The sequence below is a fragment of the Phallusia mammillata genome, chromosome 6 (assembly GCF_965637545.1).
Source record: "Phallusia mammillata chromosome 6, kaPhaMamm4.hap1.1, whole genome shotgun sequence".
Classification (NCBI taxonomy): domain Eukaryota; kingdom Metazoa; phylum Chordata; class Ascidiacea; order Phlebobranchia; family Ascidiidae; genus Phallusia; species Phallusia mammillata.
Window position 1 is genome coordinate 6472332 of NC_137257.1, and position 24012 is coordinate 6496343.

A 24012-nucleotide genomic window follows, 5' to 3' on the forward strand; every position below is an offset into this window, starting at 1 on the left:
GGGAGCGTCGCATCGCCATAGCAATGTGTCTGCAACGCATAGCTACGTATCTGATTGAATGTATATCAGAAAAATATTATTGCCATGCACCTGGTGACGTCATATATTCGTAAATATAATTTGAATTAGAACACAACAAAGCTGTCATGGCTATAGTGCCGGGGGAGTCGAATGACGACTGCTACTCGATCGTTTTGGTCCTCGGAAAAACGTTTCGCGCTGCACTGAGCCCCCAGCAAACAGAAGTTGTACAGGTGAGGCTCTGGTTGGCCTAAATATATGTTTAGGCATCGCTTCTCGGCTCTTTAGAGCTAAGATCAAGTGTAGTATCTGTTCTTCTCAGTTTAATACCTGGGACGCAAGCGATTCGCTTGCATGTCTTTGTATTAACCTGATTTTTGGACAGGGGGTATGGTGCCGAGGCTTGCCTCGCCCTGCCCACGGGTTGTCCTGGTATTGCACTACCTCCAGGCACGGCCCACATTCCCACTTTGGTGGGAAAATCAAGCAATTCATCCCAGTTCTTCGTCGTATATTGTTGTAAATCCTCTTTTCTCACCTCGTAGCCAACATTTTCATGCGCTAAAACCGTCGCAAGCCTGCTGTTCTAATTACTACGTACCGTACCACCCGCCGATTGGGAAACAATCGGGCGTAGAGAAAACGTCCGATTACGTCGGCGTTTTCACAACAAACGCTAAAAAAGTATAGATGAAGAGGGTCGATCTTGAAGTTAACCAAATCATACTTACCTGACGGGGGCCTTCACCGTGATCAGGCCGGCGGTGGGCCCAAGGCGAGGCTTAGCCATTGCACTTTGGCCTAGCTGACCCTTGCGATTACCCCAAATGTGGGTAACTCGGCCGTACAATTTCTGTTAGTGGGGTCTGCGTTCGCGCTAACCCCGTATTATTCTTAATCAATCGCTTGTTCTCTCTGGTCAGTTTGCTTCCTGCTGCTCTTCGCGCTTTCTCTCCCAGACAGGCGTAATTGCCGACCCGGGGAGCGTCGCATCGCCATAGCAATGTGTCTGCAACGCATAGCTACGTATCTGATTGAATGTATATCAGAAAAATATTATTGCCATGCACCTGGTGACGTCATATATTCGTAAATATAATTTGAATTAGAACACAACAAAGCTGTCATGGCTATAGTGCCGGGGGAGTCGAATGACGACTGCTACTCGATCGTTTTGGTCCTCGGAAAAACGTTTCGCGCTGCACTGAGCCCCCAGCAAACAGAAGTTGTACAGGTGAGGCTCTGGTTGGCCTAAATATATGTTTAGGCATCGCTTCTCGGCTCTTTAGAGCTAAGATCAAGTGTAGTATCTGTTCTTCTCAGTTTAATACCTGGGACGCAAGCGATTCGCTTGCATGTCTTTGTATTAACCTGATTTTTGGACAGGGGGTATGGTGCCGAGGCTTGCCTCGCCCTGCCCACGGGTTGTCCTGGTATTGCACTACCTCCAGGCACGGCCCACATTCCCACTTTGGTGGGAAAATCAAGCAATTCATCCCAGTTCTTCGTCGTATATTGTTGTAAATCCTCTTTTCTCACCTCGTAGCCAACATTTTCATGCGCTAAAACCGTCGCAAGCCTGCTGTTCTAATTACTACGTACCGTACCACCCGCCGATTGGGAAACAATCGGGCGTAGAGAAAACGTCCGATTACGTCGGCGTTTTCACAACAAACGCTAAAAAAGTATAGATGAAGAGGGTCGATCTTGAAGTTAACCAAATCATACTTACCTGACGGGGGCCTTCACCGTGATCAGGCCGGCGGTGGGCCCAAGGCGAGGCTTAGCCATTGCACTTTGGCCTAGCTGACCCTTGCGATTACCCCAAATGTGGGTAACTCGGCCGTACAATTTCTGTTAGTGGGGTCTGCGTTCGCGCTAACCCCGTATTATTCTTAATCAATCGCTTGTTCTCTCTGGTCAGTTTGCTTCCTGCTGCTCTTCGCGCTTTCTCTCCCAGACAGGCGTAATTGCCGACCCGGGGAGCGTCGCATCGCCATAGCAATGTGTCTGCAACGCATAGCTACGTATCTGATTGAATGTATATCAGAAAAATATTATTGCCATGCACCTGGTGACGTCATATATTCGTAAATATAATTTGAATTAGAACACAACAAAGCTGTCATGGCTATAGTGCCGGGGGAGTCGAATGACGACTGCTACTCGATCGTTTTGGTCCTCGGAAAAACGTTTCGCGCTGCACTGAGCCCCCAGCAAACAGAAGTTGTACAGGTGAGGCTCTGGTTGGCCTAAATATATGTTTAGGCATCGCTTCTCGGCTCTTTAGAGCTAAGATCAAGTGTAGTATCTGTTCTTCTCAGTTTAATACCTGGGACGCAAGCGATTCGCTTGCATGTCTTTGTATTAACCTGATTTTTGGACAGGGGGTATGGTGCCGAGGCTTGCCTCGCCCTGCCCACGGGTTGTCCTGGTATTGCACTACCTCCAGGCACGGCCCACATTCCCACTTTGGTGGGAAAATCAAGCAATTCATCCCAGTTCTTCGTCGTATATTGTTGTAAATCCTCTTTTCTCACCTCGTAGCCAACATTTTCATGCGCTAAAACCGTCGCAAGCCTGCTGTTCTAATTACTACGTACCGTACCACCCGCCGATTGGGAAACAATCGGGCGTAGAGAAAACGTCCGATTACGTCGGCGTTTTCACAACAAACGCTAAAAAAGTATAGATGAAGAGGGTCGATCTTGAAGTTAACCAAATCATACTTACCTGACGGGGGCCTTCACCGTGATCAGGCCGGCGGTGGGCCCAAGGCGAGGCTTAGCCATTGCACTTTGGCCTAGCTGACCCTTGCGATTACCCCAAATGTGGGTAACTCGGCCGTACAATTTCTGTTAGTGGGGTCTGCGTTCGCGCTAACCCCGTATTATTCTTAATCAATCGCTTGTTCTCTCTGGTCAGTTTGCTTCCTGCTGCTCTTCGCGCTTTCTCTCCCAGACAGGCGTAATTGCCGACCCGGGGAGCGTCGCATCGCCATAGCAATGTGTCTGCAACGCATAGCTACGTATCTGATTGAATGTATATCAGAAAAATATTATTGCCATGCACCTGGTGACGTCATATATTCGTAAATATAATTTGAATTAGAACACAACAAAGCTGTCATGGCTATAGTGCCGGGGGAGTCGAATGACGACTGCTACTCGATCGTTTTGGTCCTCGGAAAAACGTTTCGCGCTGCACTGAGCCCCCAGCAAACAGAAGTTGTACAGGTGAGGCTCTGGTTGGCCTAAATATATGTTTAGGCATCGCTTCTCGGCTCTTTAGAGCTAAGATCAAGTGTAGTATCTGTTCTTCTCAGTTTAATACCTGGGACGCAAGCGATTCGCTTGCATGTCTTTGTATTAACCTGATTTTTGGACAGGGGGTATGGTGCCGAGGCTTGCCTCGCCCTGCCCACGGGTTGTCCTGGTATTGCACTACCTCCAGGCACGGCCCACATTCCCACTTTGGTGGGAAAATCAAGCAATTCATCCCAGTTCTTCGTCGTATATTGTTGTAAATCCTCTTTTCTCACCTCGTAGCCAACATTTTCATGCGCTAAAACCGTCGCAAGCCTGCTGTTCTAATTACTACGTACCGTACCACCCGCCGATTGGGAAACAATCGGGCGTAGAGAAAACGTCCGATTACGTCGGCGTTTTCACAACAAACGCTAAAAAAGTATAGATGAAGAGGGTCGATCTTGAAGTTAACCAAATCATACTTACCTGACGGGGGCCTTCACCGTGATCAGGCCGGCGGTGGGCCCAAGGCGAGGCTTAGCCATTGCACTTTGGCCTAGCTGACCCTTGCGATTACCCCAAATGTGGGTAACTCGGCCGTACAATTTCTGTTAGTGGGGTCTGCGTTCGCGCTAACCCCGTATTATTCTTAATCAATCGCTTGTTCTCTCTGGTCAGTTTGCTTCCTGCTGCTCTTCGCGCTTTCTCTCCCAGACAGGCGTAATTGCCGACCCGGGGAGCGTCGCATCGCCATAGCAATGTGTCTGCAACGCATAGCTACGTATCTGATTGAATGTATATCAGAAAAATATTATTGCCATGCACCTGGTGACGTCATATATTCGTAAATATAATTTGAATTAGAACACAACAAAGCTGTCATGGCTATAGTGCCAGGGGAGTCGAATGACGACTGCTACTCGATCGTTTTGGTCCTCGGAAAAACGTTTCGCGCTGCACTGAGCCCCCAGCAAACAGAAGTTGTACAGGTGAGGCTCTGGTTGGCCTAAATATATGTTTAGGCATCGCTTCTCGGCTCTTTAGAGCTAAGATCAAGTGTAGTATCTGTTCTTCTCAGTTTAATACCTGGGACGCAAGCGATTCGCTTGCATGTCTTTGTATTAACCTGATTTTTGGACAGGGGGTATGGTGCCGAGGCTTGCCTCGCCCTGCCCACGGGTTGTCCTGGTATTGCACTACCTCCAGGCACGGCCCACATTCCCACTTTGGTGGGAAAATCAAGCAATTCATCCCAGTTCTTCGTCGTATATTGTTGTAAACCCTCTTTTCTCACCTCGTAGCCAACATTTTCATGCGCTAAAACCGTCGCAAGCCTGCTGTTCTAATTACTACGTACCGTACCACCCGCCGATTGGGAAACAATCGGGCGTAGAGAAAACGTCCGATTACGTCGGCGTTTTCACAACAAACGCTAAAAAAGTATAGATGAAGAGGGTCGATCTTGAAGTTAACCAAATCATACTTACCTGACGGGGGCCTTCACCGTGATCAGGCCGGCGGTGGGCCCAAGGCGAGGCTTAGCCATTGCACTTTGGCCTAGCTGACCCTTGCGATTACCCCAAATGTGGGTAACTCGGCCGTACAATTTCTGTTAGTGGGGTCTGCGTTCGCGCTAACCCCGTATTATTCTTAATCAATCAATCGCTTGTTCTCTCTGGTCAGTTTGCTTCCTGCTGCTCTTCGCGCTTTCTCTCCCAGACAGGCGTAATTGCCGACCCGGGGAGCGTCGCATCGCCATAGCAATGTGTCTGCAACGCATAGCTACGTATCTGATTGAATGTATATCAGAAAAATATTATTGCCATGCACCTGGTGACGTCATATATTCGTAAATATAATTTGAATTAGAACACAACAAAGCTGTCATGGCTATAGTGCCAGGGGAGTCGAATGACGACTGCTACTCGATCGTTTTGGTCCTCGGAAAAACGTTTCGCGCTGCACTGAGCCCCCAGCAAACAGAAGTTGTACAGGTGAGGCTCTGGTTGGCCTAAATATATGTTTAGGCATCGCTTCTCGGCTCTTTAGAGCTAAGATCAAGTGTAGTATCTGTTCTTCTCAGTTTAATACCTGGGACGCAAGCGATTCGCTTGCATGTCTTTGTATTAACCTGATTTTTGGACAGGGGGTATGGTGCCGAGGCTTGCCTCGCCCTGCCCACGGGTTGTCCTGGTATTGCACTACCTCCAGGCACGGCCCACATTCCCACTTTGGTGGGAAAATCAAGCAATTCATCCCAGTTCTTCGTCGTATATTGTTGTAAACCCTCTTTTCTCACCTCGTAGCCAACATTTTCATGCGCTAAAACCGTCGCAAGCCTGCTGTTCTAATTACTACGTACCGTACCACCCGCCGATTGGGAAACAATCGGGCGTAGAGAAAACGTCCGATTACGTCGGCGTTTTCACAACAAACGCTAAAAAAGTATAGATGAAGAGGGTCGATCTTGAAGTTAACCAAATCATACTTACCTGACGGGGGCCTTCACCGTGATCAGGCCGGCGGTGGGCCCAAGGCGAGGCTTAGCCATTGCACTTTGGCCTAGCTGACCCTTGCGATTACCCCAAATGTGGGTAACTCGGCCGTACAATTTCTGTTAGTGGGGTCTGCGTTCGCGCTAACCCCGTATTATTCTTAATCAATCGCTTGTTCTCTCTGGTCAGTTTGCTTCCTGCTGCTCTTCGCGCTTTCTCTCCCAGACAGGCGTAATTGCCGACCCGGGGAGCGTCGCATCGCCATAGCAATGTGTCTGCAACGCATAGCTACGTATCTGATTGAATGTATATCAGAAAAATATTATTGCCATGCACCTGGTGACGTCATATATTCGTAAATATAATTTGAATTAGAACACAACAAAGCTGTCATGGCTATAGTGCCAGGGGAGTCGAATGACGACTGCTACTCGATCGTTTTGGTCCTCGGAAAAACGTTTCGCGCTGCACTGAGCCCCCAGCAAACAGAAGTTGTACAGGTGAGGCTCTGGTTGGCCTAAATATATGTTTAGGCATCGCTTCTCGGCTCTTTAGAGCTAAGATCAAGTGTAGTATCTGTTCTTCTCAGTTTAATACCTGGGACGCAAGCGATTCGCTTGCATGTCTTTGTATTAACCTGATTTTTGGACAGGGGGTATGGTGCCGAGGCTTGCCTCGCCCTGCCCACGGGTTGTCCTGGTATTGCACTACCTCCAGGCACGGCCCACATTCCCACTTTGGTGGGAAAATCAAGCAATTCATCCCAGTTCTTCGTCGTATATTGTTGTAAACCCTCTTTTCTCACCTCGTAACCAACATTTTCATGCGCTAAAACCGTCGCAAGCCTGCTGTTCTAATTACTACGTACCGTACCACCCGCCGATTGGGAAACAATCGGGCGTAGAGAAAACGTCCGATTACGTCGGCGTTTTCACAACAAACGCTAAAAAAGTATAGATGAAGAGGGTCGATCTTGAAGTTAACCAAATCATACTTACCTGACGGGGGCCTTCACCGTGATCAGGCCGGCGGTGGGCCCAAGGCGAGGCTTAGCCATTGCACTTTGGCCTAGCTGACCCTTGCGATTACCCCAAATGTGGGTAACTCGGCCGTACAATTTCTGTTAGTGGGGTCTGCGTTCGCGCTAACCCCGTATTATTCTTATCAATCAATCGCTTGTTCTCTCTGGTCAGTTTGCTTCCTGCTGCTCTTCGCGCTTTCTCTCCCAGACAGGCGTAATTGCCGACCCGGGGAGCGTCGCATCGCCATAGCAATGTGTCTGCAACGCATAGCTACGTATCTGATTGAATGTATATCAGAAAAATATTATTGCCATGCACCTGGTGACGTCATATATTCGTAAATATAATTTGAATTAGAACACAACAAAGCTGTCATGGCTATAGTGCCAGGGGAGTCGAATGACGACTGCTACTCGATCGTTTTGGTCCTCGGAAAAACGTTTCGCGCTGCACTGAGCCCCCAGCAAACAGAAGTTGTACAGGTGAGGCTCTGGTTGGCCTAAATATATGTTTAGGCATCGCTTCTCGGCTCTTTAGAGCTAAGATCAAGTGTAGTATCTGTTCTTCTCAGTTTAATACCTGGGACGCAAGCGATTCGCTTGCATGTCTTTGTATTAACCTGATTTTTGGACAGGGGGTATGGTGCCGAGGCTTGCCTCGCCCTGCCCACGGGTTGTCCCTGGTATTGCACTACCTCCAGGCACGGCCCACATTCCCACTTTGGTGGGAAAATCAAGCAATTCATCCCAGTTCTTCGTCGTATATTGTTGTAAACCCTCTTTTCTCACCTCGTAGCCAACATTTTCATGCGCTAAAAACCGTCGCAAGCCTGCTGTTCTAATTACTACGTACCGTACCACCCGCCGATTGGGAAACAATCGGGCGTAGAGAAAACGTCCGATTACGTCGGCGTTTTCACAACAAACGCTAAAAAAGTATAGATGAAGAGGGTCGATCTTGAAGTTAACCAAATCATACTTACCTGACGGGGGCCTTCACCGTGATCAGGCCGGCGGTGGGCCCAAGGCGAGGCTTAGCCATTGCACTTTGGCCTAGCTGACCCTTGCGATTACCCCAAATGTGGGTAACTCGGCCGTACAATTTCTGTTAGTGGGGTCTGCGTTCGCGCTAACCCCGTATTATTCTTAATCAATCAATCGCTTGTTCTCTCTGGTCAGTTTGCTTCCTGCTGCTCTTCGCGCTTTCTCTCCCAGACAGGCGTAATTGCCGACCCGGGGAGCGTCGCATCGCCATAGCAATGTGTCTGCAACGCATAGCTACGTATCTGATTGAATGTATATCAGAAAAATATTATTGCCATGCACCTGGTGACGTCATATATTCGTAAATATAATTTGAATTAGAACACAACAAAGCTGTCATGGCTATAGTGCCAGGGGAGTCGAATGACGACTGCTACTCGATCGTTTTGGTCCTCGGAAAAACGTTTCGCGCTGCACTGAGCCCCCAGCAAACAGAAGTTGTACAGGTGAGGCTCTGGTTGGCCTAAATATATGTTTAGGCATCGCTTCTCGGCTCTTTAGAGCTAAGATCAAGTGTAGTATCTGTTCTTCTCAGTTTAATACCTGGGACGCAAGCGATTCGCTTGCATGTCTTTGTATTAACCTGATTTTTGGACAGGGGGTATGGTGCCGAGGCTTGCCTCGCCCTGCCCACGGGTTGTCCTGGTATTGCACTACCTCCAGGCACGGCCCACATTCCCACTTTGGTGGGAAAATCAAGCAATTCATCCCAGTTCTTCGTCGTATATTGTTGTAAACCCTCTTTTCTCACCTCGTAGCCAACATTTTCATGCGCTAAAACCGTCGCAAGCCTGCTGTTCTAATTACTACGTACCGTACCACCCGCCGATTGGGAAACAATCGGGCGTAGAGAAAACGTCCGATTACGTCGGCGTTTTCACAACAAACGCTAAAAAAGTATAGATGAAGAGGGTCGATCTTGAAGTTAACCAAATCATACTTACCTGACGGGGGCCTTCACCGTGATCAGGCCGGCGGTGGGCCCAAGGCGAGGCTTAGCCATTGCACTTTGGCCTAGCTGACCCTTGCGATTACCCCAAATGTGGGTAACTCGGCCGTACAATTTCTGTTAGTGGGGTCTGCGTTCGCGCTAACCCCGTATTATTCTTAATCAATCAATCGCTTGTTCTCTCTGGTCAGTTTGCTTCCTGCTGCTCTTCGCGCTTTCTCTCCCAGACAGGCGTAATTGCCGACCCGGGGAGCGTCGCATCGCCATAGCAATGTGTCTGCAACGCATAGCTACGTATCTGATTGAATGTATATCAGAAAAATATTATTGCCATGCACCTGGTGACGTCATATATTCGTAAATATAATTTGAATTAGAACACAACAAAGCTGTCATGGCTATAGTGCCAGGGGAGTCGAATGACGACTGCTACTCGATCGTTTTGGTCCTCGGAAAAACGTTTCGCGCTGCACTGAGCCCCCAGCAAACAGAAGTTGTACAGGTGAGGCTCTGGTTGGCCTAAATATATGTTTAGGCATCGCTTCTCGGCTCTTTAGAGCTAAGATCAAGTGTAGTATCTGTTCTTCTCAGTTTAATACCTGGGACGCAAGCGATTCGCTTGCATGTCTTTGTATTAACCTGATTTTTGGACAGGGGGTATGGTGCCGAGGCTTGCCTCGCCCTGCCCACGGGTTGTCCTGGTATTGCACTACCTCCAGGCACGGCCCACATTCCCACTTTGGTGGGAAAATCAAGCAATTCATCCCAGTTCTTCGTCGTATATTGTTGTAAACCCTCTTTTCTCACCTCGTAGCCAACATTTTCATGCGCTAAAACCGTCGCAAGCCTGCTGTTCTAATTACTACGTACCGTACCACCCGCCGATTGGGAAACAATCGGGCGTAGAGAAAACGTCCGATTACGTCGGCGTTTTCACAACAAACGCTAAAAAAGTATAGATGAAGAGGGTCGATCTTGAAGTTAACCAAATCATACTTACCTGACGGGGGCCTTCACCGTGATCAGGCCGGCGGTGGGCCCAAGGCGAGGCTTAGCCATTGCACTTTGGCCTAGCTGACCCTTGCGATTACCCCAAATGTGGGTAACTCGGCCGTACAATTTCTGTTAGTGGGGTCTGCGTTCGCGCTAACCCCGTATTATTCTTAATCAATCAATCGCTTGTTCTCTCTGGTCAGTTTGCTTCCTGCTGCTCTTCGCGCTTTCTCTCCCAGACAGGCGTAATTGCCGACCCGGGGAGCGTCGCATCGCCATAGCAATGTGTCTGCAACGCATAGCTACGTATCTGATTGAATGTATATCAGAAAAATATTATTGCCATGCACCTGGTGACGTCATATATTCGTAAATATAATTTGAATTAGAACACAACAAAGCTGTCATGGCTATAGTGCCAGGGGAGTCGAATGACGACTGCTACTCGATCGTTTTGGTCCTCGGAAAAACGTTTCGCGCTGCACTGAGCCCCCAGCAAACAGAAGTTGTACAGGTGAGGCTCTGGTTGGCCTAAATATATGTTTAGGCATCGCTTCTCGGCTCTTTAGAGCTAAGATCAAGTAGTATCTGTTCTTCTCAGTTTAATACCTGGGACGCAAGCGATTCGCTTGCATGTCTTTGTATTAACCTGATTTTTGGACAGGGGGTATGGTGCCGAGGCTTGCCTCGCCCTGCCCACGGGTTGTCCTGGTATTGCACTACCTCCAGGCACGGCCCACATTCCCACTTTGGTGGGAAAATCAAGCAATTCATCCCAGTTCTTCGTCGTATATTGTTGTAAACCCTCTTTTCTCACCTCGTAGCCAACATTTTCATGCGCTAAAACCGTCGCAAGCCTGCTGTTCTAATTACTACGTACCGTACCACCCGCCGATTGGGAAACAATCGGGCGTAGAGAAAACGTCCGATTACGTCGGCGTTTTCACAACAAACGCTAAAAAAGTATAGATGAAGAGGGTCGATCTTGAAGTTAACCAAATCATACTTACCTGACGGGGGCCTTCACCGTGATCAGGCCGGCGGTGGGCCCAAGGCGAGGCTTAGCCATTGCACTTTGGCCTAGCTGACCCTTGCGATTACCCCAAATGTGGGTAACTCGGCCGTACAATTTCTGTTAGTGGGGTCTGCGTTCGCGCTAACCCCGTATTATTCTTAATCAATCAATCGCTTGTTCTCTCTGGTCAGTTTGCTTCCTGCTGCTCTTCGCGCTTTCTCTCCCAGACAGGCGTAATTGCCGACCCGGGGAGCGTCGCATCGCCATAGCAATGTGTCTGCAACGCATAGCTACGTATCTGATTGAATGTATATCAGAAAAATATTATTGCCATGCACCTGGTGACGTCATATATTCGTAAATATAATTTGAATTAGAACACAACAAAGCTGTCATGGCTATAGTGCCAGGGGAGTCGAATGACGACTGCTACTCGATCGTTTTGGTCCTCGGAAAAACGTTTCGCGCTGCACTGAGCCCCCAGCAAACAGAAGTTGTACAGGTGAGGCTCTGGTTGGCCTAAATATATGTTTAGGCATCGCTTCTCGGCTCTTTAGAGCTAAGATCAAGTGTAGTATCTGTTCTTCTCAGTTTAATACCTGGGACGCAAGCGATTCGCTTGCATGTCTTTGTATTAACCTGATTTTTGGACAGGGGGTATGGTGCCGAGGCTTGCCTCGCCCTGCCCACGGGTTGTCCTGGTATTGCACTACCTCCAGGCACGGCCCACATTCCCACTTTGGTGGGAAAATCAAGCAATTCATCCCAGTTCTTCGTCGTATATTGTTGTAAACCCTCTTTTCTCACCTCGTAGCCAACATTTTCATGCGCTAAAACCGTCGCAAGCCTGCTGTTCTAATTACTACGTACCGTACCACCCGCCGATTGGGAAACAATCGGGCGTAGAGAAAACGTCCGATTACGTCGGCGTTTTCACAACAAACGCTAAAAAAGTATAGATGAAGAGGGTCGATCTTGAAGTTAACCAAATCATACTTACCTGACGGGGGCCTTCACCGTGATCAGGCCGGCGGTGGGCCCAAGGCGAGGCTTAGCCATTGCACTTTGGCCTAGCTGACCCTTGCGATTACCCCAAATGTGGGTAACTCGGCCGTACAATTTCTGTTAGTGGGGTCTGCGTTCGCGCTAACCCCGTATTATTCTTAATCAATCAATCGCTTGTTCTCTCTGGTCAGTTTGCTTCCTGCTGCTCTTCGCGCTTTCTCTCCCAGACAGGCGTAATTGCCGACCCGGGGAGCGTCGCATCGCCATAGCAATGTGTCTGCAACGCATAGCTACGTATCTGATTGAATGTATATCAGAAAAATATTATTGCCATGCACCTGGTGACGTCATATATTCGTAAATATAATTTGAATTAGAACACAACAAAGCTGTCATGGCTATAGTGCCAGGGGAGTCGAATGACGACTGCTACTCGATCGTTTTGGTCCTCGGAAAAACGTTTCGCGCTGCACTGAGCCCCCAGCAAACAGAAGTTGTACAGGTGAGGCTCTGGTTGGCCTAAATATATGTTTAGGCATCGCTTCTCGGCTCTTTAGAGCTAAGATCAAGTGTAGTATCTGTTCTTCTCAGTTTAATACCTGGGACGCAAGCGATTCGCTTGCATGTCTTTGTATTAACCTGATTTTTGGACAGGGGGTATGGTGCCGAGGCTTGCCTCGCCCTGCCCACGGGTTGTCCTGGTATTGCACTACCTCCAGGCACGGCCCACATTCCCACTTTGGTGGGAAAATCAAGCAATTCATCCCAGTTCTTCGTCGTATATTGTTGTAAACCCTCTTTTCTCACCTCGTAGCCAACATTTTCATGCGCTAAAACCGTCGCAAGCCTGCTGTTCTAATTACTACGTACCGTACCACCCGCCGATTGGGAAACAATCGGGCGTAGAGAAAACGTCCGATTACGTCGGCGTTTTCACAACAAACGCTAAAAAAGTATAGATGAAGAGGGTCGATCTTGAAGTTAACCAAATCATACTTACCTGACGGGGGCCTTCACCGTGATCAGGCCGGCGGTGGGCCCAAGGCGAGGCTTAGCCATTGCACTTTGGCCTAGCTGACCCTTGCGATTACCCCAAATGTGGGTAACTCGGCCGTACAATTTCTGTTAGTGGGGTCTGCGTTCGCGCTAACCCCGTATTATTCTTAATCAATCAATCGCTTGTTCTCTCTGGTCAGTTTGCTTCCTGCTGCTCTTCGCGCTTTCTCTCCCAGACAGGCGTAATTGCCGACCCGGGGAGCGTCGCATCGCCATAGCAATGTGTCTGCAACGCATAGCTACGTATCTGATTGAATGTATATCAGAAAAATATTATTGCCATGCACCTGGTGACGTCATATATTCGTAAATATAATTTGAATTAGAACACAACAAAGCTGTCATGGCTATAGTGCCAGGGGAGTCGAATGACGACTGCTACTCGATCGTTTTGGTCCTCGGAAAAACGTTTCGCGCTGCACTGAGCCCCCAGCAAACAGAAGTTGTACAGGTGAGGCTCTGGTTGGCCTAAATATATGTTTAGGCATCGCTTCTCGGCTCTTTAGAGCTAAGATCAAGTGTAGTATCTGTTCTTCTCAGTTTAATACCTGGGACGCAAGCGATTCGCTTGCATGTCTTTGTATTAACCTGATTTTTGGACAGGGGGTATGGTGCCGAGGCTTGCCTCGCCCTGCCCACGGGTTGTCCTGGTATTGCACTACCTCCAGGCACGGCCCACATTCCCACTTTGGTGGGAAAATCAAGCAATTCATCCCAGTTCTTCGTCGTATATTGTTGTAAACCCTCTTTTCTCACCTCGTAGCCAACATTTTCATGCGCTAAAACCGTCGCAAGCCTGCTGTTCTAATTACTACGTACCGTACCACCCGCCGATTGGGAAACAATCGGGCGTAGAGAAAACGTCCGATTACGTCGGCGTTTTCACAACAAACGCTAAAAAAGTATAGATGAAGAGGGTCGATCTTGAAGTTAACCAAATCATACTTACCTGACGGGGGCCTTCACCGTGATCAGGCCGGCGGTGGGCCCAAGGCGAGGCTTAGCCATTGCACTTTGGCCTAGCTGACCCTTGCGATTACCCCAAATGTGGGTAACTCGGCCGTACAATTTCTGTTAGTGGGGTCTGCGTTCGCGCTAACCCCGTATTATTCTTAATCAATCAATCGCTTGTTCTCTCTGGTCAGTTTGCTTCCTGCTGCTCTTCGCGCTTTCTCTCCCAGACAGGCGTAATTGCCGACCCGGGGAGCGTCGCATCGCCATAGCAATGTGTCTGCAACGCATAGCTACGTATCTGATTGAATGTATATCAGAAAAATATTATTGCCATGCACCTGGTGACGTCATATATTCGTAAATATAATTTGAATTAGAACACAACAAAGCTGTCATGGCTATAGTGCCAGGGGAGTCGAATGACGACTGCTACTCGATCGTTTTGGTCCTCGGAAAAACGTTTCGCGCTGCACTGAGCCCCCAGCAAACAGAAGTTGTACAGGTGAGGCTCTGGTTGGCCTAAATATATGTTTAGGCATCGCTTCTCGGCTCTTTAGAGCTAAGATCAAGTGTAGTATCTGTTCTTCTCAGTTTAATACCTGGGACGCAAGCGATTCGCTTGCATGTCTTTGTATTAACCTGATTTTTGGACAGGGGGTATGGTGCCGAGGCTTGCCTCGCCCTGCCCACGGGTTGTCCTGGTATTGCACTACCTCCAGGCACGGCCCACATTCCCACTTTGGTGGGAAAATCAAGCAATTCATCCCAGTTCTTCGTCGTATATTGTTGTAAACCCTCTTTTCTCACCTCGTAGCCAACATTTTCATGCGCTAAAACCGTCGCAAGCCTGCTGTTCTAATTACTACGTACCGTACCACCCGCCGATTGGGAAACAATCGGGCGTAGAGAAAACGTCCGATTACGTCGGCGTTTTCACAACAAACGCTAAAAAAGTATAGATGAAGAGGGTCGATCTTGAAGTTAACCAAATCATACTTACCTGACGGGGGCCTTCACCGTGATCAGGCCGGCGGTGGGCCCAAGGCGAGGCTTAGCCATTGCACTTTGGCCTAGCTGACCCTTGCGATTACCCCAAATGTGGGTAACTCGGCCGTACAATTTCTGTTAGTGGGGTCTGCGTTCGCGCTAACCCCGTATTATTCTTAATCAATCAATCGCTTGTTCTCTCTGGTCAGTTTGCTTCCTGCTGCTCTTCGCGCTTTCTCTCCCAGACAGGCGTAATTGCCGACCCGGGGAGCGTCGCATCGCCATAGCAATGTGTCTGCAACGCATAGCTACGTATCTGATTGAATGTATATCAGAAAAATATTATTGCCATGCACCTGGTGACGTCATATATTCGTAAATATAATTTGAATTAGAACACAACAAAGCTGTCATGGCTATAGTGCCAGGGGAGTCGAATGACGACTGCTACTCGATCGTTTTGGTCCTCGGAAAAACGTTTCGCGCTGCACTGAGCCCCCAGCAAACAGAAGTTGTACAGGTGAGGCTCTGGTTGGCCTAAATATATGTTTAGGCATCGCTTCTCGGCTCTTTAGAGCTAAGATCAAGTGTAGTATCTGTTCTTCTCAGTTTAATACCTGGGACGCAAGCGATTCGCTTGCATGTCTTTGTATTAACCTGATTTTTGGACAGGGGGTATGGTGCCGAGGCTTGCCTCGCCCTGCCCACGGGTTGTCCTGGTATTGCACTACCTCCAGGCACGGCCCACATTCCCACTTTGGTGGGAAAATCAAGCAATTCATCCCAGTTCTTCGTCGTATATTGTTGTAAACCCTCTTTTCTCACCTCGTAGCCAACATTTTCATGCGCTAAAACCGTCGCAAGCCTGCTGTTCTAATTACTACGTACCGTACCACCCGCCGATTGGGAAACAATCGGGCGTAGAGAAAACGTCCGATTACGTCGGCGTTTTCACAACAAACGCTAAAAAAGTATAGATGAAGAGGGTCGATCTTGAAGTTAACCAAATCATACTTACCTGACGGGGGCCTTCACCGTGATCAGGCCGGCGGTGGGCCCAAGGCGAGGCTTAGCCATTGCACTTTGGCCTAGCTGACCCTTGCGATTACCCCAAATGTGGGTAACTCGGCCGTACAATTTCTGTTAGTGGGGTCTGCGTTCGCGCTAACCCCGTATTATTCTTAATCAATCAATCGCTTGTTCTCTCTGGTCAGTTTGCTTCCTGCTGCTCTTCGCGCTTTCTCTCCCAGACAGGCGTAATTGCCGACCCGGGGAGCGTCGCATCGCCATAGCAATGTGTCTGCAACGCATAGCTACGTATCTGATTGAATGTATATCAGAAAAATATTATTGCCATGCACCTGGTGACGTCATATATTCGTAAATATAATTTGAATTAGAACACAACAAAGCTGTCATGGCTATAGTGCCAGGGGAGTCGAATGACGACTGCTACTCGATCGTTTTGGTCCTCGGAAAAACGTTTCGCGCTGCACTGAGCCCCCAGCAAACAGAAGTTGTACAGGTGAGGCTCTGGTTGGCCTAAATATATGTTTAGGCATCGCTTCTCGGCTCTTTAGAGCTAAGATCAAGTGTAGTATCTGTTCTTCTCAGTTTAATACCTGGGACGCAAGCGATTCGCTTGCATGTCTTTGTATTAACCTGATTTTTGGACAGGGGGTATGGTGCCGAGGCTTGCCTCGCCCTGCCCACGGGTTGTCCTGGTATTGCACTACCTCCAGGCACGGCCCACATTCCCACTTTGGTGGGAAAATCAAGCAATTCATCCCAGTTCTTCGTCGTATATTGTTGTAAACCCTCTTTTCTCACCTCGTAGCCAACATTTTCATGCGCTAAAACCGTCGCAAGCCTGCTGTTCTAATTACTACGTACCGTACCACCCGCCGATTGGGAAACAATCGGGCGTAGAGAAAACGTCCGATTACGTCGGCGTTTTCACAACAAACGCTAAAAAAGTATAGATGAAGAGGGTCGATCTTGAAGTTAACCAAATCATACTTACCTGACGGGGGCCTTCACCGTGATCAGGCCGGCGGTGGGCCCAAGGCGAGGCTTAGCCATTGCACTTTGGCCTAGCTGACCCTTGCGATTACCCCAAATGTGGGTAACTCGGCCGTACAATTTCTGTTAGTGGGGTCTGCGTTCGCGCTAACCCCGTATTATTCTTAATCAATCAATCGCTTGTTCTCTCTGGTCAGTTTGCTTCCTGCTGCTCTTCGCGCTTTCTTCCCAGACAGGCGTAATTGCCGACCCGGGGAGCGTCGCATCGCCATAGCAATGTGTCTGCAACGCATAGCTACGTATCTGATTGAATGTATATCAGAAAAATATTATTGCCATGCACCTGGTGACGTCATATATTCGTAAATATAATTTGAATTAGAACACAACAAAGCTGTCATGGCTATAGTGCCAGGGGAGTCGAATGACGACTGCTACTCGATCGTTTTGGTCCTCGGAAAAACGTTTCGCGCTGCACTGAGCCCCCAGCAAACAGAAGTTGTACAGGTGAGGCTCTGGTTGGCCTAAATATATGTTTAGGCATCGCTTCTCGGCTCTTTAGAGCTAAGATCAAGTGTAGTATCTGTTCTTCTCAGTTTAATACCTGGGACGCAAGCGATTCGCTTGCATGTCTTTGTATTAACCTGATTTTTGGACAGGGGGTATGGTGCCGAGGCTTGCCTCGCCCTGCCCACGGGTTGTCCTGGTATTGCACTACCTCCAGGCACGGCCCACATTCCCACTTTGGTGGGAAAATCAAGCAATTCATCCCAGTTCTTCGTCGTATATTGTTGTAAACCCTCTTTTCTCACCTCGTAGCCAACATTTTCATGCGCTAAAACCGTCGCAAGCCTGCTGTTCTAATTACTACGTACCGTACCACCCGCCGATTGGGAAACAATCGGGCGTAGAGAAAACGTCCGATTACGTCGGCGTTTTCACAACAAACGCTAAAAAAGTATAGATGAAGAGGGTCGATCTTGAAGTTAACCAAATCATACTTACCTGACGGGGGCCTTCACCGTGATCAGGCCGGCGGTGGGCCCAAGGCGAGGCTTAGCCATTGCACTTTGGCCTAGCTGACCCTTGCGATTACCCCAAATGTGGGTAACTCGGCCGTACAATTTCTGTTAGTGGGGTCTGCGTTCGCGCTAACCCCGTATTATTCTTAATCAATCAATCGCTTGTTCTCTCTGGTCAGTTTGCTTCCTGCTGCTCTTCGCGCTTTCTCTCCCAGACAGGCGTAATTGCCGACCCGGGGAGCGTCGCATCGCCATAGCAATGTGTCTGCAACGCATAGCTACGTATCTGATTGAATGTATATCAGAAAAATATTATTGCCATGCACCTGGTGACGTCATATATTCGTAAATATAATTTGAATTAGAACACAACAAAGCTGTCATGGCTATAGTGCCAGGGGAGTCGAATGACGACTGCTACTCGATCGTTTTGGTCCTCGGAAAAACGTTTCGCGCTGCACTGAGCCCCCAGCAAACAGAAGTTGTACAGGTGAGGCTCTGGTTGGCCTAAATATATGTTTAGGCATCGCTTCTCGGCTCTTTAGAGCTAAGATCAAGTGTAGTATCTGTTCTTCTCAGTTTAATACCTGGGACGCAAGCGATTCGCTTGCATGTCTTTGTATTAACCTGATTTTTGGACAGGGGGTATGGTGCCGAGGCTTGCCTCGCCCTGCCCACGGGTTGTCCTGGTATTGCACTACCTCCAGGCACGGCCCACATTCCCACTTTGGTGGGAAAATCAAGCAATTCATCCCAGTTCTTCGTCGTATATTGTTGTAAACCCTCTTTTCTCACCTCGTAGCCAACATTTTCATGCGCTAAAACCGTCGCAAGCCTGCTGTTCTAATTACTACGTACCGTACCACCCGCCGATTGGGAAACAATCGGGCGTAGAGAAAACGTCCGATTACGTCGGCGTTTTCACAACAAACGCTAAAAAAGTATAGATGAAGAGGGTCGATCTTGAAGTTAACCAAATCATACTTACCTGACGGGGGCCTTCACCGTGATCAGGCCGGCGGTGGGCCCAAGGCGAGGCTTAGCCATTGCACTTTGGCCTAGCTGACCCTTGCGATTACCCCAAATGTGGGTAACTCGGCCGTACAATTTCTGTTAGTGGGGTCTGCGTTCGCGCTAACCCCGTATTATTCTTAATCAATCAATCGCTTGTTCTCTCTGGTCAGTTTGCTTCCTGCTGCTCTTCGCGCTTTCTCTCCCAGACAGGCGTAATTGCCGACCCGGGGAGCGTCGCATCGCCATAGCAATGTGTCTGCAACGCATAGCTACGTATCTGATTGAATGTATATCAGAAAAATATTATTGCCATGCACCTGGTGACGTCATATATTCGTAAATATAATTTGAATTAGAACACAACAAAGCTGTCATGGCTATAGTGCCAGGGGAGTCGAATGACGACTGCTACTCGATCGTTTTGGTCCTCGGAAAAACGTTTCGCGCTGCACTGAGCCCCCAGCAAACAGAAGTTGTACAGGTGAGGCTCTGGTTGGCCTAAATATATGTTTAGGCATCGCTTCTCGGCTCTTTAGAGCTAAGATCAAGTGTAGTATCTGTTCTTCTCAGTTTAATACCTGGGACGCAAGCGATTCGCTTGCATGTCTTTGTATTAACCTGATTTTTGGACAGGGGGTATGGTGCCGAGGCTTGCCTCGCCCTGCCCACGGGTTGTCCTGGTATTGCACTACCTCCAGGCACGGCCCACATTCCCACTTTGGTGGGAAAATCAAGCAATTCATCCCAGTTCTTCGTCGTATATTGTTGTAAACCCTCTTTTCTCACCTCGTAGCCAACATTTTCATGCGCTAAAACCGTCGCAAGCCTGCTGTTCTAATTACTACGTACCGTACCACCCGCCGATTGGGAAACAATCGGGCGTAGAGAAAACGTCCGATTACGTCGGCGTTTTCACAACAAACGCTAAAAAAGTATAGATGAAGAGGGTCGATCTTGAAGTTAACCAAATCATACTTACCTGACGGGGGCCTTCACCGTGATCAGGCCGGCGGTGGGCCCAAGGCGAGGCTTAGCCATTGCACTTTGGCCTAGCTGACCCTTGCGATTACCCCAAATGTGGGTAACTCGGCCGTACAATTTCTGTTAGTGGGGTCTGCGTTCGCGCTAACCCCGTATTATTCTTAATCAATCAATCGCTTGTTCTCTCTGGTCAGTTTGCTTCCTGCTGCTCTTCGCGCTTTCTCTCCCAGACAGGCGTAATTGCCGACCCGGGGAGCGTCGCATCGCCATAGCAATGTGTCTGCAACGCATAGCTACGTATCTGATTGAATGTATATCAGAAAAATATTATTGCCATGCACCTGGTGACGTCATATATTCGTAAATATAATTTGAATTAGAACACAACAAAGCTGTCATGGCTATAGTGCCAGGGGAGTCGAATGACGACTGCTACTCGATCGTTTTGGTCCTCGGAAAAACGTTTCGCGCTGCACTGAGCCCCCAGCAAACAGAAGTTGTACAGGTGAGGCTCTGGTTGGCCTAAATATATGTTTAGGCATCGCTTCTCGGCTCTTTAGAGCTAAGATCAAGTGTAGTATCTGTTCTTCTCAGTTTAATACCTGGGACGCAAGCGATTCGCTTGCATGTCTTTGTATTAACCTGATTTTTGGACAGGGGGTATGGTGCCGAGGCTTGCCTCGCCCTGCCCACGGGTTGTCCTGGTATTGCACTACCTCCAGGCACGGCCCACATTCCCACTTTGGTGGGAAAATCAAGCAATTCATCCCAGTTCTTCGTCGTATATTGTTGTAAACCCTCTTTTCTCACCTCGTAGCCAACATTTTCATGCGCTAAAACCGTCGCAAGCCTGCTGTTCTAATTACTACGTACCGTACCACCCGCCGATTGGGAAACAATCGGGCGTAGAGAAAACGTCCGATTACGTCGGCGTTTTCACAACAAACGCTAAAAAAGTATAGATGAAGAGGGTCGATCTTGAAGTTAACCAAATCATACTTACCTGACGGGGGCCTTCACCGTGATCAGGCCGGCGGTGGGCCCAAGGCGAGGCTTAGCCATTGCACTTTGGCCTAGCTGACCCTTGCGATTACCCCAAATGTGGGTAACTCGGCCGTACAATTTCTGTTAGTGGGGTCTGCGTTCGCGCTAACCCCGTATTATTCTTAATCAATCAATCGCTTGTTCTCTCTGGTCAGTTTGCTTCCTGCTGCTCTTCGCGCTTTCTCTCCCAGACAGGCGTAATTGCCGACCCGGGGAGCGTCGCATCGCCATAGCAATGTGTCTGCAACGCATAGCTACGTATCTGATTGAATGTATATCAGAAAAATATTATTGCCATGCACCTGGTGACGTCATATATTCGTAAATATAATTTGAATTAGAACACAACAAAGCTGTCATGGCTATAGTGCCAGGGGAGTCGAATGACGACTGCTACTCGATCGTTTTGGTCCTCGGAAAAACGTTTCGCGCTGCACTGAGCCCCCAGCAAACAGAAGTTGTACAGGTGAGGCTCTGGTTGGCCTAAATATATGTTTAGGCATCGCTTCTCGGCTCTTTAGAGCTAAGATCAAGTGTAGTATCTGTTCTTCTCAGTTTAATACCTGGGACGCAAGCGATTCGCTTGCATGTCTTTGTATTAACCTGATTTTTGGACAGGGGGTATGGTGCCGAGGCTTGCCTCGCCCTGCCCACGGGTTGTCCTGGTATTGCACTACCTCCAGGCACGGCCCACATTCCCACTTTGGTGGGAAAATCAAGCAATTCATCCCAGTTCTTCGTCGTATATTGTTGTAAACCCTCTTTTCTCACCTCGTAGCCAACATTTTCATGCGCTAAAACCGTCGCAAGCCTGCTGTTCTAATTACTACGTACCGTACCACCCGCCGATTGGGAAACAATCGGGCGTAGAGAAAACGTCCGATTACGTCGGCGTTTTCACAACAAACGCTAAAAAAGTATAGATGAAGAGGGTCGATCTTGAAGTTAACCAAATCATACTTACCTGACGGGGGCCTTCACCGTGATCAGGCCGGCGGTGGGCCCAAGGCGAGGCTTAGCCATTGCACTTTGGCCTAGCTGACCCTTGCGATTACCCCAAATGTGGGTAACTCGGCCGTACAATTTCTGTTAGTGGGGTCTGCGTTCGCGCTAACCCCGTATTATTCTTAATCAATCAATCGCTTGTTCTCTCTGGTCAGTTTGCTTCCTGCTGCTCTTCGCGCTTTCTCTCCCAGACAGGCGTAATTGCCGACCCGGGGAGCGTCGCATCGCCATAGCAATGTGTCTGCAACGCATAGCTACGTATCTGATTGAATGTATATCAGAAAAATATTATTGCCATGCACCTGGTGACGTCATATATTCGTAAATATAATTTGAATTAGAACACAACAAAGCTGTCATGGCTATAGTGCCAGGGGAGTCGAATGACGACTGCTACTCGATCGTTTTGGTCCTCGGAAAAACGTTTCGCGCTGCACTGAGCCCCCAGCAAACAGAAGTTGTACAGGTGAGGCTCTGGTTGGCCTAAATATATGTTTAGGCATCGCTTCTCGGCTCTTTAGAGCTAAGATCAAGTGTAGTATCTGTTCTTCTCAGTTTAATACCTGGGACGCAAGCGATTCGCTTGCATGTCTTTGTATTAACCTGATTTTTGGACAGGGGGTATGGTGCCGAGGCTTGCCTCGCCCTGCCCACGGGTTGTCCTGGTATTGCACTACCTCCAGGCACGGCCCACATTCCCACTTTGGTGGGAAAATCAAGCAATTCATCCCAGTTCTTCGTCGTATATTGTTGTAAACCCTCTTTTCTCACCTCGTAGCCAACATTTTCATGCGCTAAAACCGTCGCAAGCCTGCTGTTCTAATTACTACGTACCGTACCACCCGCCGATTGGGAAACAATCGGGCGTAGAGAAAACGTCCGATTACGTCGGCGTTTTCACAACAAACGCTAAAAAAGTATAGATGAAGAGGGTCGATCTTGAAGTTAACCAAATCATACTTACCTGACGGGGGCCTTCACCGTGATCAGGCCGGCGGTGGGCCCAAGGCGAGGCTTAGCCATTGCACTTTGGCCTAGCTGACCCTTGCGATTACCCCAAATGTGGGTAACTCGGCCGTACAATTTCTGTTAGTGGGGTCTGCGTTCGCGCTAACCCCGTATTATTCTTAATCAATCAATCGCTTGTTCTCTCTGGTCAGTTTGCTTCCTGCTGCTCTTCGCGCTTTCTCTCCCAGACAGGCGTAATTGCCGACCCGGGGAGCGTCGCATCGCCATAGCAATGTGTCTGCAACGCATAGCTACGTATCTGATTGAATGTATATCAGAAAAATATTATTGCCATGCACCTGGTGACGTCATATATTCGTAAATATAATTTGAATTAGAACACAACAAAGCTGTCATGGCTATAGTGCCAGGGGAGTCGAATGACGACTGCTACTCGATCGTTTTGGTCCTCGGAAAAACGTTTCGCGCTGCACTGAGCCCCCAGCAAACAGAAGTTGTACAGGTGAGGCTCTGGTTGGCCTAAATATATGTTTAGGCATCGCTTCTCGGCTCTTTAGAGCTAAGATCAAGTGTAGTATCTGTTCTTCTCAGTTTAATACCTGGGACGCAAGCGATTCGCTTGCATGTCTTTGTATTAACCTGATTTTTGGACAGGGGGTATGGTGCCGAGGCTTGCCTCGCCCTGCCCACGGGTTGTCCTGGTATTGCACTACCTCCAGGCACGGCCCACATTCCCACTTTGGTGGGAAAATCAAGCAATTCATCCCAGTTCTTCGTCGTATATTGTTGTAAACCCTCTTTTCTCACCTCGTAGCCAACATTTTCATGCGCTAAAACCGTCGCAAGCCTGCTGTTCTAATTACTACGTACCGTACCACCCGCCGATTGGGAAACAATCGGGCGTAGAGAAAACGTCCGATTACGTCGGCGTTTTCACAACAAACGCTAAAAAAGTATAGATGAAGAGGGTCGATCTTGAAGTTAACCAAATCATACTTACCTGACGGGGGCCTTCACCGTGATCAGGCCGGCGGTGGGCCCAAGGCGAGGCTTAGCCATTGCACTTTGGCCTAGCTGACCCTTGCGATTACCCCAAATGTGGGTAACTCGGCCGTACAATTTCTGTTAGTGGGGTCTGCGTTCGCGCTAACCCCGTATTATTCTTAA

At 48.7% G+C, this 24012-nt stretch overlaps 48 non-coding genes across 48 annotated transcripts; all 48 read left to right on the forward strand.

Moving 5' to 3' along the window:
• The first annotated feature begins 289 nt into the window (after positions 1 to 289).
• Positions 290 to 487, forward strand: LOC145235163 (U2 spliceosomal RNA). Its single transcript, XR_013861668.1, has one exon. It is a non-coding gene; the product is annotated as a U2 spliceosomal RNA (small nuclear RNA).
• Positions 488 to 744: 257 nt separating this feature from the next.
• LOC145235033 (U1 spliceosomal RNA) lies at positions 745 to 908 on the forward strand. Its single transcript, XR_013861544.1, has one exon. It is a non-coding gene; the product is annotated as a U1 spliceosomal RNA (small nuclear RNA).
• Positions 909 to 1290: 382 nt separating this feature from the next.
• Positions 1291 to 1488, forward strand: LOC145235164 (U2 spliceosomal RNA). Its single transcript, XR_013861669.1, has one exon. It is a non-coding gene; the product is annotated as a U2 spliceosomal RNA (small nuclear RNA).
• A 257-nt stretch (positions 1489 to 1745) lies between these two features.
• LOC145235034 (U1 spliceosomal RNA) lies at positions 1746 to 1909 on the forward strand. Its single transcript, XR_013861545.1, has one exon. It is a non-coding gene; the product is annotated as a U1 spliceosomal RNA (small nuclear RNA).
• Positions 1910 to 2291: 382 nt separating this feature from the next.
• LOC145235165 (U2 spliceosomal RNA) lies at positions 2292 to 2489 on the forward strand. The gene has a single exon (XR_013861670.1). It is a non-coding gene; the product is annotated as a U2 spliceosomal RNA (small nuclear RNA).
• Positions 2490 to 2746: 257 nt separating this feature from the next.
• On the forward strand, positions 2747 to 2910 carry LOC145235036 (U1 spliceosomal RNA). The gene has a single exon (XR_013861546.1). It is a non-coding gene; the product is annotated as a U1 spliceosomal RNA (small nuclear RNA).
• A 382-nt stretch (positions 2911 to 3292) lies between these two features.
• LOC145235166 (U2 spliceosomal RNA) lies at positions 3293 to 3490 on the forward strand. The gene has a single exon (XR_013861671.1). It is a non-coding gene; the product is annotated as a U2 spliceosomal RNA (small nuclear RNA).
• A 257-nt stretch (positions 3491 to 3747) lies between these two features.
• On the forward strand, positions 3748 to 3911 carry LOC145235037 (U1 spliceosomal RNA). Its single transcript, XR_013861547.1, has one exon. It is a non-coding gene; the product is annotated as a U1 spliceosomal RNA (small nuclear RNA).
• Positions 3912 to 4293: 382 nt separating this feature from the next.
• Positions 4294 to 4491, forward strand: LOC145235167 (U2 spliceosomal RNA). The gene has a single exon (XR_013861672.1). It is a non-coding gene; the product is annotated as a U2 spliceosomal RNA (small nuclear RNA).
• A 257-nt stretch (positions 4492 to 4748) lies between these two features.
• Positions 4749 to 4912, forward strand: LOC145235038 (U1 spliceosomal RNA). The gene has a single exon (XR_013861548.1). It is a non-coding gene; the product is annotated as a U1 spliceosomal RNA (small nuclear RNA).
• Positions 4913 to 5298: 386 nt separating this feature from the next.
• On the forward strand, positions 5299 to 5496 carry LOC145235168 (U2 spliceosomal RNA). The gene has a single exon (XR_013861673.1). It is a non-coding gene; the product is annotated as a U2 spliceosomal RNA (small nuclear RNA).
• A 257-nt stretch (positions 5497 to 5753) lies between these two features.
• Positions 5754 to 5917, forward strand: LOC145235039 (U1 spliceosomal RNA). Its single transcript, XR_013861549.1, has one exon. It is a non-coding gene; the product is annotated as a U1 spliceosomal RNA (small nuclear RNA).
• Positions 5918 to 6299: 382 nt separating this feature from the next.
• LOC145235169 (U2 spliceosomal RNA) lies at positions 6300 to 6497 on the forward strand. The gene has a single exon (XR_013861674.1). It is a non-coding gene; the product is annotated as a U2 spliceosomal RNA (small nuclear RNA).
• Positions 6498 to 6754: 257 nt separating this feature from the next.
• Positions 6755 to 6918, forward strand: LOC145235040 (U1 spliceosomal RNA). The gene has a single exon (XR_013861550.1). It is a non-coding gene; the product is annotated as a U1 spliceosomal RNA (small nuclear RNA).
• Positions 6919 to 7303: 385 nt separating this feature from the next.
• On the forward strand, positions 7304 to 7502 carry LOC145235261 (U2 spliceosomal RNA). The gene has a single exon (XR_013861761.1). It is a non-coding gene; the product is annotated as a U2 spliceosomal RNA (small nuclear RNA).
• Positions 7503 to 7760: 258 nt separating this feature from the next.
• Positions 7761 to 7924, forward strand: LOC145235041 (U1 spliceosomal RNA). Its single transcript, XR_013861551.1, has one exon. It is a non-coding gene; the product is annotated as a U1 spliceosomal RNA (small nuclear RNA).
• A 386-nt stretch (positions 7925 to 8310) lies between these two features.
• On the forward strand, positions 8311 to 8508 carry LOC145235170 (U2 spliceosomal RNA). The gene has a single exon (XR_013861675.1). It is a non-coding gene; the product is annotated as a U2 spliceosomal RNA (small nuclear RNA).
• Positions 8509 to 8765: 257 nt separating this feature from the next.
• LOC145235042 (U1 spliceosomal RNA) lies at positions 8766 to 8929 on the forward strand. The gene has a single exon (XR_013861552.1). It is a non-coding gene; the product is annotated as a U1 spliceosomal RNA (small nuclear RNA).
• Positions 8930 to 9315: 386 nt separating this feature from the next.
• Positions 9316 to 9513, forward strand: LOC145235172 (U2 spliceosomal RNA). Its single transcript, XR_013861677.1, has one exon. It is a non-coding gene; the product is annotated as a U2 spliceosomal RNA (small nuclear RNA).
• A 257-nt stretch (positions 9514 to 9770) lies between these two features.
• Positions 9771 to 9934, forward strand: LOC145235043 (U1 spliceosomal RNA). Its single transcript, XR_013861553.1, has one exon. It is a non-coding gene; the product is annotated as a U1 spliceosomal RNA (small nuclear RNA).
• A 386-nt stretch (positions 9935 to 10320) lies between these two features.
• LOC145235267 (U2 spliceosomal RNA) lies at positions 10321 to 10516 on the forward strand. The gene has a single exon (XR_013861766.1). It is a non-coding gene; the product is annotated as a U2 spliceosomal RNA (small nuclear RNA).
• Positions 10517 to 10773: 257 nt separating this feature from the next.
• LOC145235045 (U1 spliceosomal RNA) lies at positions 10774 to 10937 on the forward strand. The gene has a single exon (XR_013861555.1). It is a non-coding gene; the product is annotated as a U1 spliceosomal RNA (small nuclear RNA).
• A 386-nt stretch (positions 10938 to 11323) lies between these two features.
• LOC145235173 (U2 spliceosomal RNA) lies at positions 11324 to 11521 on the forward strand. The gene has a single exon (XR_013861678.1). It is a non-coding gene; the product is annotated as a U2 spliceosomal RNA (small nuclear RNA).
• A 257-nt stretch (positions 11522 to 11778) lies between these two features.
• Positions 11779 to 11942, forward strand: LOC145235046 (U1 spliceosomal RNA). Its single transcript, XR_013861556.1, has one exon. It is a non-coding gene; the product is annotated as a U1 spliceosomal RNA (small nuclear RNA).
• A 386-nt stretch (positions 11943 to 12328) lies between these two features.
• LOC145235174 (U2 spliceosomal RNA) lies at positions 12329 to 12526 on the forward strand. Its single transcript, XR_013861679.1, has one exon. It is a non-coding gene; the product is annotated as a U2 spliceosomal RNA (small nuclear RNA).
• Positions 12527 to 12783: 257 nt separating this feature from the next.
• LOC145235047 (U1 spliceosomal RNA) lies at positions 12784 to 12947 on the forward strand. The gene has a single exon (XR_013861557.1). It is a non-coding gene; the product is annotated as a U1 spliceosomal RNA (small nuclear RNA).
• Positions 12948 to 13333: 386 nt separating this feature from the next.
• Positions 13334 to 13531, forward strand: LOC145235175 (U2 spliceosomal RNA). Its single transcript, XR_013861680.1, has one exon. It is a non-coding gene; the product is annotated as a U2 spliceosomal RNA (small nuclear RNA).
• A 257-nt stretch (positions 13532 to 13788) lies between these two features.
• Positions 13789 to 13952, forward strand: LOC145235048 (U1 spliceosomal RNA). Its single transcript, XR_013861558.1, has one exon. It is a non-coding gene; the product is annotated as a U1 spliceosomal RNA (small nuclear RNA).
• Positions 13953 to 14338: 386 nt separating this feature from the next.
• LOC145235176 (U2 spliceosomal RNA) lies at positions 14339 to 14536 on the forward strand. Its single transcript, XR_013861681.1, has one exon. It is a non-coding gene; the product is annotated as a U2 spliceosomal RNA (small nuclear RNA).
• A 257-nt stretch (positions 14537 to 14793) lies between these two features.
• Positions 14794 to 14957, forward strand: LOC145235049 (U1 spliceosomal RNA). The gene has a single exon (XR_013861559.1). It is a non-coding gene; the product is annotated as a U1 spliceosomal RNA (small nuclear RNA).
• A 386-nt stretch (positions 14958 to 15343) lies between these two features.
• Positions 15344 to 15541, forward strand: LOC145235178 (U2 spliceosomal RNA). Its single transcript, XR_013861683.1, has one exon. It is a non-coding gene; the product is annotated as a U2 spliceosomal RNA (small nuclear RNA).
• A 257-nt stretch (positions 15542 to 15798) lies between these two features.
• LOC145235050 (U1 spliceosomal RNA) lies at positions 15799 to 15962 on the forward strand. Its single transcript, XR_013861560.1, has one exon. It is a non-coding gene; the product is annotated as a U1 spliceosomal RNA (small nuclear RNA).
• Positions 15963 to 16348: 386 nt separating this feature from the next.
• On the forward strand, positions 16349 to 16546 carry LOC145235179 (U2 spliceosomal RNA). The gene has a single exon (XR_013861684.1). It is a non-coding gene; the product is annotated as a U2 spliceosomal RNA (small nuclear RNA).
• A 257-nt stretch (positions 16547 to 16803) lies between these two features.
• Positions 16804 to 16967, forward strand: LOC145235052 (U1 spliceosomal RNA). Its single transcript, XR_013861561.1, has one exon. It is a non-coding gene; the product is annotated as a U1 spliceosomal RNA (small nuclear RNA).
• Positions 16968 to 17352: 385 nt separating this feature from the next.
• LOC145235180 (U2 spliceosomal RNA) lies at positions 17353 to 17550 on the forward strand. The gene has a single exon (XR_013861685.1). It is a non-coding gene; the product is annotated as a U2 spliceosomal RNA (small nuclear RNA).
• A 257-nt stretch (positions 17551 to 17807) lies between these two features.
• Positions 17808 to 17971, forward strand: LOC145235053 (U1 spliceosomal RNA). The gene has a single exon (XR_013861562.1). It is a non-coding gene; the product is annotated as a U1 spliceosomal RNA (small nuclear RNA).
• Positions 17972 to 18357: 386 nt separating this feature from the next.
• LOC145235181 (U2 spliceosomal RNA) lies at positions 18358 to 18555 on the forward strand. The gene has a single exon (XR_013861686.1). It is a non-coding gene; the product is annotated as a U2 spliceosomal RNA (small nuclear RNA).
• A 257-nt stretch (positions 18556 to 18812) lies between these two features.
• Positions 18813 to 18976, forward strand: LOC145235054 (U1 spliceosomal RNA). The gene has a single exon (XR_013861563.1). It is a non-coding gene; the product is annotated as a U1 spliceosomal RNA (small nuclear RNA).
• Positions 18977 to 19362: 386 nt separating this feature from the next.
• Positions 19363 to 19560, forward strand: LOC145235182 (U2 spliceosomal RNA). Its single transcript, XR_013861687.1, has one exon. It is a non-coding gene; the product is annotated as a U2 spliceosomal RNA (small nuclear RNA).
• Positions 19561 to 19817: 257 nt separating this feature from the next.
• Positions 19818 to 19981, forward strand: LOC145235055 (U1 spliceosomal RNA). The gene has a single exon (XR_013861564.1). It is a non-coding gene; the product is annotated as a U1 spliceosomal RNA (small nuclear RNA).
• Positions 19982 to 20367: 386 nt separating this feature from the next.
• LOC145235184 (U2 spliceosomal RNA) lies at positions 20368 to 20565 on the forward strand. Its single transcript, XR_013861689.1, has one exon. It is a non-coding gene; the product is annotated as a U2 spliceosomal RNA (small nuclear RNA).
• Positions 20566 to 20822: 257 nt separating this feature from the next.
• On the forward strand, positions 20823 to 20986 carry LOC145235057 (U1 spliceosomal RNA). Its single transcript, XR_013861566.1, has one exon. It is a non-coding gene; the product is annotated as a U1 spliceosomal RNA (small nuclear RNA).
• A 386-nt stretch (positions 20987 to 21372) lies between these two features.
• LOC145235185 (U2 spliceosomal RNA) lies at positions 21373 to 21570 on the forward strand. Its single transcript, XR_013861690.1, has one exon. It is a non-coding gene; the product is annotated as a U2 spliceosomal RNA (small nuclear RNA).
• Positions 21571 to 21827: 257 nt separating this feature from the next.
• On the forward strand, positions 21828 to 21991 carry LOC145235058 (U1 spliceosomal RNA). Its single transcript, XR_013861567.1, has one exon. It is a non-coding gene; the product is annotated as a U1 spliceosomal RNA (small nuclear RNA).
• Positions 21992 to 22377: 386 nt separating this feature from the next.
• On the forward strand, positions 22378 to 22575 carry LOC145235187 (U2 spliceosomal RNA). Its single transcript, XR_013861691.1, has one exon. It is a non-coding gene; the product is annotated as a U2 spliceosomal RNA (small nuclear RNA).
• A 257-nt stretch (positions 22576 to 22832) lies between these two features.
• Positions 22833 to 22996, forward strand: LOC145235059 (U1 spliceosomal RNA). The gene has a single exon (XR_013861568.1). It is a non-coding gene; the product is annotated as a U1 spliceosomal RNA (small nuclear RNA).
• A 386-nt stretch (positions 22997 to 23382) lies between these two features.
• On the forward strand, positions 23383 to 23580 carry LOC145235188 (U2 spliceosomal RNA). The gene has a single exon (XR_013861692.1). It is a non-coding gene; the product is annotated as a U2 spliceosomal RNA (small nuclear RNA).
• A 257-nt stretch (positions 23581 to 23837) lies between these two features.
• Positions 23838 to 24001, forward strand: LOC145235060 (U1 spliceosomal RNA). The gene has a single exon (XR_013861569.1). It is a non-coding gene; the product is annotated as a U1 spliceosomal RNA (small nuclear RNA).
• The last annotated feature ends 11 nt before the right edge of the window (positions 24002 to 24012 follow it).